This window comes from Cupressus sempervirens, chromosome 7 (assembly GCF_028749045.1).
Source record: "Cupressus sempervirens isolate cs-2001-9-10 chromosome 7, ASM2874904v1, whole genome shotgun sequence".
Taxonomy (NCBI): Eukaryota; Viridiplantae; Streptophyta; class Pinopsida; order Cupressales; family Cupressaceae; genus Cupressus; species Cupressus sempervirens.
Genome location: NC_143124.1, coordinates 855,818,458 through 855,828,428, shown reverse-complemented (window position 1 = coordinate 855,828,428; position 9,971 = coordinate 855,818,458). Strand labels below are relative to the sequence as shown.

General features: G+C 34.6%; 1 pseudogene; it reads right to left on the bottom strand.

Moving 5' to 3' along the window:
- Positions 1–971: 971 nt before the first annotated feature.
- On the bottom strand, positions 972–1,640 carry LOC149550141 (malate dehydrogenase, mitochondrial pseudogene; annotated as a pseudogene).
- Between the last annotated feature and the right edge of the window lie 8,331 nt (positions 1,641–9,971).

Here is a 9,971-nt window from a genome sequence, read left to right as displayed (position 1 = left end):
TAAATTAATCTAAAGTTAGAACTTTAGATTAAATGCCCTTTTGATTTTTTTAAAAAAATCTGATGTGCATACCCAGTGCCCACTGAGAAAAATGAATAAAAAGGATTTTTTTATTCCTTTGAAAATTTCCCCAAACCTCTGAATTCAGGTTAAAACTCCTTGGACCAGATGCCACATGTCACTTAGTGATTGGCTACTCAATCCACATCATTAGTCATGTTAGTGCCACCTCATCACACATGGGGCCTACTCTGCCACATGTCATATTTTTGCATGCCCACATTTCTTAACCAGTGTGCATCTCCTTTTTGTGGGTGTGTGCCATTTGTTGGATCTGCCACGTGGTAGCATCCTATGTGTCATGTCTAAACTGATCATTTGCATGACCTCATCCATGGCTAGGACTCGCCACCATGTGTCAAAATCCCACTTTCCCACAATTTTTAACTGGCAAGCAACTTGATCAAGTGGGCATGTGCCCACCGCCCATCTCACCACATGGCGCGATCTCTTGCAATTCAAGTTTGGGTGCCATGTCATCAATCTCACATTTTCATTTAAAATTTTATGCACTCAACCCATTGACATCACTTCTAGGTAAGCTAGATGGGCCCCACGCATGCTCCACACTGCCAAAAGCCTTTTCTTGTTGTTATTAAGTCATGTGAGTGGAAAAATATATAAACAATAAAAATGCTCCCACCTACTCAATGTGGGACATTGGCTTTTTCATTGTTTTCCCTTTGATTTCTTTTTTTACCTGTGATTATCTCTTGTTCATTTTATGAGTGATCTTTCTTTATGCATTGGTTCAATGCCTTCACATGGCATACAAATGGCACCCCTACCTCTTCAAATGCAGAGCCTCTTCTAACCTCCAGTATGGGCTTCTAAAATGGCTTCCCTGCCTTCGACTTTGACTACATTTTTTATATAATTGGCAGCTTCCTAATTTTCCACCCCTTTTCCTTTCATGGAAATCCTCTTTGAAAGAGATTTTTCTTTTGCATGTGAGCTGATCCTGCAAATGGCATGATCTTCCTTTTTTTCTTTGGTGTTGTCTTGCAAAATGGTTCCCCTGCCTTTCCAGCATAAAAAATATTTGCATGCACAACATCAAGAGTAGTCACACCCAAGAGCTTCTTTTCATCATAGGTACCAGCCTTCTTAAAAAAAACTTCATAAGTAATTAGAACAATATAATTTACAGGATTACTGATCATATTGACTAATGCCCGTGGGAAATATTTGGCAATTATAGTGCAAAATATTTTAACAATTCTTGCATTGATATTAAATAGATCATTATGGGTCATGCCAGGCTTCTAAGGCACACCAACAAGAATTATCACAATATCTACATTTTTCAATGCTTTTCCAAGTTGTTCCTCACCCATATATCCTGCAACCTCAGCTCATGTATTGACATGGCTGGCATCTACAATGACCCCAAGAGTTCTAGCTATATCTTAAAGAGAGAACTGAGACACATAAGAATTGACTTTCATTAGCAGGGACAATGGCTGCCCTATGCCTCCTACAACACCTAACACAACCATCTTGCATGGGGGTAATGCTACACTTGAATAGTTCCTTGAAGATGCTCTTATCATTAAAGCTTCTAGTTTCATAAACTTCATTGTTACTTAAAATTAGTTTGACAACACATGACTATACTTTGTTGGTAACATGACAACTTCTCTAAAAATTATATAGGACTATACTTTTAAGCTAATAGTTTCTACCAAATTATACTCGATAGCATCTAGTGGTGACTTTGAATGTCTTAATGCTAGCCAATAGGAATTCCAAGTTAATTTATCAACTGCTTGACTATGGTTTCACTCTCAATCATTATGTTAGCCCCCTCTTTCTAAGCTTGGCTTCAATTCCATCACCTTCCCCATTTATCTCATTTCCCTTCCTCACAATGCCATAATTATTGGTTGTTTGACAATTTCTTTGTCTTGACTCTTCCCTCTTCGACATATTAGTCTTAATAGAATCTATAGTGTGTGCATAGGCAAGATCCCCTTTTGTTGAAATATTGTTAATCCCCTTGCCTTATTGTTCTGATGAAATCAGTCAGGCCCCAAGTGGGTCCGGCTAAAATAAAAATTGTTTCCAAACAACTGACTTCTCAAACTGATCTAGTAAGATCTTCAAACTGACTAAAATCAAAATTAAGTACTTCCCTATCATTAAAACTCATTTTATCCATTTTTGCAAACTATGAATTTGGTGCCTGGAGGTCTCTTCACTGGCCTTAAAAACTGACTCGAATACTTGATCGGGCTCTAAAATTTGGCACAGTGATTCTTTGTTCCACATACTTGCACCATGTTGAATATTTTCTCATGAAAAATTCGAGGTCAAAAGATATTTTCTATCAAAGTTGACCTCTTAGAACTGCCTACAAGAAAACATGTCAAAAAATACTAAATTGCATTCATAATTGGCTTCAAAAAATGGGTAAACCAACACTTGGGAGGACAAAAACTGGGATGCTGGTTCATTGTCATGAGGACATTATGGATCTATGATTTGGGCCCATGAAAAATAACTAGACGCAAATGGAAAGTATTCAAAGTGAGCTACTCAAAATTTGCAAATTGGAAACACTAACAGAAAGCAATTTTTTGCAAATGTAATGGACCTAAAAAAGTGTGCATACGGATTTATCATGACTTGAAAACTAACACACTTGAAGTGTTTTTAGAGGAAAACACAAGGGTACAATCCATTCGATCTCACCTTTCATAGATTTCAAGTTATAATGTCCCGAACAGGGGTCTTGACAAATCTGTAAATGTCGACACTAGTGAAAGATAGAAATTGTGTTTGGAATCGCATTTAAAAACTAATCAAATAGATTCTTCATAAGTTAAAACTTGAAATATAACAATTCCCTGATGTCTATAATGCAACACAAAAGGAAATTTCTCATTTTAGTCAACTAGGTCAAAGTTATTACTCATCAAACAAGGCTTCCCAAAATTTTGAATATTTTGCTTCAGCATGACAATGACCAACTTTGAGGGATTCAAAACCTAGCCAAATGAACTTGAAATGGCTTGAAATCTGAAAAATAGGCTCTTAGGTATGGATGCTAAACACTCCTAAAGAAGAAAGTCACAAAACATTTCTAGGTATGAGATATTCACTTGCAAACAAGGTCTCCTTTCACTGTTTGACACTTGCCTGAAAATGCATATTTGGAATTTTCTCAAAAGAAGACTTCACGAAACAGCTCAAAATGTTAGTTTAACTTCATGGAACATGTAAACACATTTAATGCAAGGTGTTATAAATATTAAGCACTTCATAGGGATCAAAGTTACAGTGAGGTACAATCTCATCAAAAAGTATTTATAGGGCTCAATTTCTCAAAAATTTCAATATGTGACTCAAAATTAACCATGCAATGTTTAATCCCAATAGTGGCTCTTTCTGGGGATGCATTTCCCTTGCGGGCATGGCACAGATTCAGATCTCTAGGAGAAGTAGACCACACACTTGAACTCAAAAATGTTCTCTCGAATAGCTTATTGAAAGCAAAGAAACTACCACTACTATTATGTACAAACAATGGCCTTGGGCCACTAAAATTCAAAAAAAACCTTTACCTCTATCATAAACCTAATTCTCATTCCTTTCCTCATGAGGTAAACTAAAATTACTTCTCCTATCAATTTCACCAATCAGTTTAGCATCATGAATCAACTCTCTTGGTAAAACTAAATCTAAAACTTCACCTTCATAATGCATATAAAAACTAAATTCATTTTCAACTATTTGCTCATTATGAAAATACTGATCAACATGCTCAAACATATTAGACTAAAAATGAAAACTCTCTTTATTTAATGAATTGTGCATGCTATCAATCTCGAAGATGAATGCATCATATTCAACATGGGGAAAAAGATCACTCATACCTTCAAATTGTGTAGCCTTATGTATAACCTGATGATACTCAAATGAACACTCTGACTTGTACTCACACATGTCATCAACATCAAAATCTAAATCTAATCCAAAATATTCAAATGGTTCTTCACAATCAACAAATAGATTAGTCTTCACATTATAAATTTCATCATAAAAATCATTGCAAGGTGCATACTAATTTTCATTAACAACCTCATCAAACACCTTGTTATTCATATCATGAGATGCAACATAATCATCAGTTTCACTATCAAACTTGAAAGAAGAACAATCTGATTTCTCACAGTAGTAGGATAAAGTATCATCATCAAAATCATCCTCAACTAAATCTGAACTATCCATGTGCTCTTCAAACAAAGTATTGATAACTCCATGCAATGACCCTCTTTGAACATTTTGACAAAAAATGGGCTGATCATCATTAGGATTCTCATCATATAAAGCATTAGTATATACTTTAAAACCACTTTCCATCTCATCTTCATGGAGAATTTCAACATGTGAAGAAAAATCAAAACCATATGAAGTCTCAACATCCACTCTATCAGTGAAGCATGTAGAATATAAATCAAAGTTACTTTCATTATCTTCATGTAGGTGATTCAAATGTCTTGCAAGAAAATCATCATTTATCTTACCAATAGGTGCTGAAGCATTAATCTCAGAATCAATTATATGTTGATTATCACTGCACACATGCTTAGGACATTCATCTACACAATTAGGTAATCCATTCTTATAAATAATCCCTTTGTCTTCATATTGTGTAGAAATTTTTTCTTCACAACTTTCAACCTTAAGCTGATTTTTATAACTCTTAAATGAAACTTCACTTTTAGATTTAGAATTAGAACTCATACCTTTACTGACATAAGAATACTCACTCTTTTCATTTCTTTCTTCTTCCTAATTTGCATCTAATTCACATGAAGATGAACATATGCTATCATGATCCTCTTCTTCACTTGAGCAACAAGCTTCACCATTGTCTTCACATGAAGCTTCTTCACAATACACTGGATCAACAACTTCAACTTTATCACTTGGAAGATAGCTTTCATATTCTTCATACTCATATTGATATGACTATCTTTCAAATTCAACCTTTATAACATTCTCAACATAATGTAGTATCTCAATAAGAGAATTCATTTCTTGCATATCTAACTGGTCAAGTGAATTCACCTTACCATCTACTGCTGAAATGTTACAAACATGTGTGCTTTGTTCTTTTGATTGTGGCTAAGATGAATGTGACTTGCATTCTTCTTCTTGTGCTATCTCTCCATGACATGTCGGATTAGCAACATTAAACTCATGATTAGAAAGAAAACTTTCAGCCTCCTCACTTGTACAAGACTAAGACCTAGGTGTAGCAACTTCAAAATTTGAAATGTTAGTTACATCATCGTACATATAATTATCATGAGAAGAACTTGCTACTATAACTAATGTTTGATTTGTAAAATCAACACAATGCTGAACCTTATCAGAGTCTGAAATACTATTCACTACTATAGTATCATGAACATGTGTGTTTCTATTTGCAACTGGACTAACCTTCCTATACACACATTCTGATTTAAATTCTTAATTTGATTAAAACCTACAGAAGGGGTGTTGATATTCTGATTTGAAACGGAAAAATCTACACCACACTCATCCTTTCTTTCAAACACATTATATCAGCAATCATTCATAGAAAAATGACCTCTCATCAGTCTATACATCAAATTATTTTCAATATCTCTAGTGGTCATAAAAGCCTGATATAATGTTTGTGGTTCTTTATCCCTTAGTAGAAAATTCATTTTCTTATCAAATGCACCAAAGTAAATAGCTAGACACATTTGATCATTAGGTCTACAATTATTAGGGATATCATTCAAAAATCTAGCAAATCTGATATTGAATTGAGGCATAAGTTCACCATCCTCAATGTGAATCATAAAAAACTATCATAAGAATCAAACACGCTTACCCATTCTCAAAATTGCTCCATGAAAGCAGAATGCAACTCACTCCAAGATGAAATGAAACACGCTGGTAGAAAAAAAAACCAGTCTCTAGCATCACCTTCTAAGGTTTGAACAAATATCTTCATGTGCACATCCTCATGAGAAGTCTCATAGTCACCCATTAAATCAATAAACAACTCAACACGATGACTGGCTGAAACAAGATGGTTCCCACTAAACTTAGGAAAAAAATTCTAACATCATGAGGAATGACATTTGGAGAACCATGAATACCATTAAAACTTAATGGCATACACTACTTGGTAGAAATGGATCTAGGAACTTCACTAATCGGTTGCATACTTGATGAAGAGAAACTCAACATTCTTTAAAGATATAGACTCATTCACCAAGATTACTTTCAATATTCATTAATTATAGTAGATCTATACCCTTCTACCAATCTCAACTTCAAACACACTTCATAAAATTAAATACAACTGACTGAAACTTGATCTAATGAAGTGTATAAAACTTATCAAATCATTCTCCTCCTCTCTGTGCTAAATTTCACTTGATGGAGAATACACTTTTCACAATCAATTTTCATGAAATGAGAAGACATGAAAGTGAGAATACCTCAAGATTTAGATGGCTGAAAGTTCTCTGCCTACCATTTACAATAGCAGGCCCAAAGTTTTATCAAATCCTTACTAAACCTTTTGAATCAAAACACCACAAATCTTGCAACCATTTAGATGTTTCAACCTCTTCAAATCTGTTCTTCTCCTACGGCAACCAATTATAATTCATGTATAGAACTACACTGGTATAGAGATTAACTTTGAGTCACCACTCACATTAAGTGAGACATGAATTGCATTAGATTTGAACAAAAATAAAAACTAATTTGAAACAATAGCAACTAGAAGAAACCCTCTTTAGATTTATCTTGAAATTGAAACCTCTATACAAAGCTGAAACACAACTCTCTCAACATCAGCAGATCAGGACTACACTTCTCTTTTTAGACAAGAATTTCAACAACAAATTCAAATCTACCCCACAATGTACTGAAAGCCCTCAATAGAATACACTTACAATTAAATACCACTGGTTGCAGAGATAGAGTCACCACTCACAATTGTGAGAAAATATTTTGAAACACAAATTATGACTGATCTAATTATGAACTAGACTTTCAGCATGAAATAAGCTTGCAGATCCTCAAACACTTTGAAAAGGGAACAAGATAATTATCCATCCTTTGACTTTGAAACTTTATAACAGCACTTGTAAAGACTGAACAAATAGAATGTAGACTTGTAGTATTCATAAAACACAATTTAAATCCAAGTCTCACAACATACTATTGTCCATGAACAAAGCTTAACTAGGGAACACAAAATTCAGCAAGGATATGAAAAGAACATCACAATTACCTCATTATTGTACTACTTTCCTTGTATTTCTCTATTTTATTGAATCTCCTCTTCTAAATTCTCAAGGTTTGTCTACCATTCAGATTCAATACAATCCCTAGTAGACTTGCCATTTTGTTGGTGTTTGAAAAATGCTGGAGGGTTTTCAATTATCCCACTGAGAAACTAACATATCTAGGGGCAACTAACTCCCATTTTCAACATGCCTTTTCTAACAATAGGCCAACTATAAGGTATCACCCTCCTTCTACTTCAGGCTTTGCTAAACCTAGGTAGGTAGACCTCAGATTCAAATGATACCATACCAATGCAAAAACATATCCCTTAATCTATTAAGTAGATTTTACCCTTATTTCTCCTAATGACTCATGAAATGACATAGATCTATAGTACCTAAATGCAAAGCTATGAATATCATAAGCTGAGTGAGGGTTAAACATTTAGGTCCTTCAACATGAAAGGGAAAGAATGATTAATAATGTTGATTCAACACAATCTCAGATATGTAGAAGTATAACAAGTGATCCTATAAATGATCGGTGCCTAATCCATTGGGCAATTCCATGAATTCAAAACATACATCTATGACATCAGGACATATTTTGTATACCTAGACATTAGATCTATCTAATCACCTTGTGATTTAGACATCAATGTTCATTCAAATCTCATTCTCACAAAATATCCTTCTCAAGTAACCAGTAACCTTGTTAAACATATCAAGCATTTACTTGGCCCTTTGGTCCAATAGCAAAATACATCAAACATACAACCTTGAAAGGGATGCAAATGGATCTTAGATCTTTTTTCCAATACCACATAAGACTTACAGATTGCTAAGATAGGAGACAAGAACCAGAATGAAACTAGTGAAATTATTTCTCATATGTATTCATTTCCTTGAAACTGTACATTCAAATGCATAAAATTAAAACCTAAAAACACCTAACATATTAGAACTTGCTGAATTATCTACACTACTACTGTTCATATGAGAGAATTATTCTGAAGAATGGTGTCACAGTCAAGGAACATGTCAAAATACTAGAACCAATGGTCTCATAGCAATGAACTTTTTCTTCCCAGAAACTAGAACCTGTCTAATGGGAAAGAATGAGAAAGATATAGGTTGAAGGAATTCCTGTATTGAATTTGCAATCAACATGTGTCCCTTAAGAATTCTCCCTCACGAAGTTGAAAATAATCTTTCTACCATCTCTCCTTAACTACTAGAATCAAATCTCCATCATTTGGTTTCCAAAAGTAAGAAATATCTCAATGAAAGACAAAGATATGATAATTGAAACTAGATATGTGCCAAGTTACCAATTTGGAGCCAAAACACAACAAAGCCTTAAAATAATCAAATACAAGGACCATTGAATATGTTTTAAAGTATTTCTTTACTGAATTCTTTGACTGGTGACTTGAAACGCCCGATAAAACATGCAAATCACTCTAAGAGACAAAACCTCTTGTAGCATGTACCAATGACATCCTATGTAAAAAAAAGCTCCAAAAATGGATAGCTCATCTTTTTCCAATTCCAATGGTATATTGGAGTCTATATTTTGAGTATCAAAAACCTCTAGAATCACAATTTGAAAATCGCTCCTCTACTATAAAAACTCAGGTCTGCACATCTTTGAAATTTAAAATTCAAAAAATTTAAATTAATCTAAAGTCAGAACTTTAGATTAAATGCCCTTTTGATTTTTTTTAAAAAATTTGACCTGCATACCCACTACCCATTGAGAAAAATGAATAAAAAAGATATTTTTTATTCCTTTGAAATGTTCCCCAAACCTCTGAATTTGGGTCAAACCTCCTTTGACTAGATGCCACATGTCACTCTATGATTTGGTACTCGTTCCACATCATTCGTCATGTTAGCACCAACTCATTGCACATGGGGCTTGCTCTACCACATGTCAAATTTTTGCATGTTCGCATTTCTTAATCGACGTGCATCTCCTTTTTGTGGGTGTGCACCGTTCATTAGATCTGCCATATGGTAGCATCCTACACATCATGTTTGAACTACTCATTTGTGCCACCTCATCCACAACTAGGACCCACCACCACATGTCAAAATCTTGCTTTCGCACAATCTTTAACTAGCAAGCAACTTGATCAAGTGGGTGTGCACCCACTACCCATTTCGCCACATTGTGCAATCTCTTACAATCTCTAGTTTGGGTGCCATGTCATCAATCTCATATTTTCATTTAAAAATTTATGTACTTGACCCGCTAACATCACTTCCAAGTCAGCTAGATGGGCCCCACGCATGCTCTACACTTCCAAAAGCCTTTTCTTGTTGTTATTAAGTCATGTGAGTGGAAAAGTACATGAACAAAAAAAATGCTCCCACCTGCTCAATGTGGGATATTGGCTTTTTCATTATTTTCCCTTTGACTGCTTCTTTTTACCTATGATTATATCTTTTTCATTTTATGTGTGATATTTCTTTATGCATTGGTTCAATGCTTTCACATGGTGTCCAGATGGCTCCCCTACCTCTTCAAATGTAGAGCCTCTCCTAACCTCCAGCACGGGCCTATGAAATAGCTTCCCTGCCTTCATCTTTGACTGTATTTTTTATATAATTGGTAGCTTC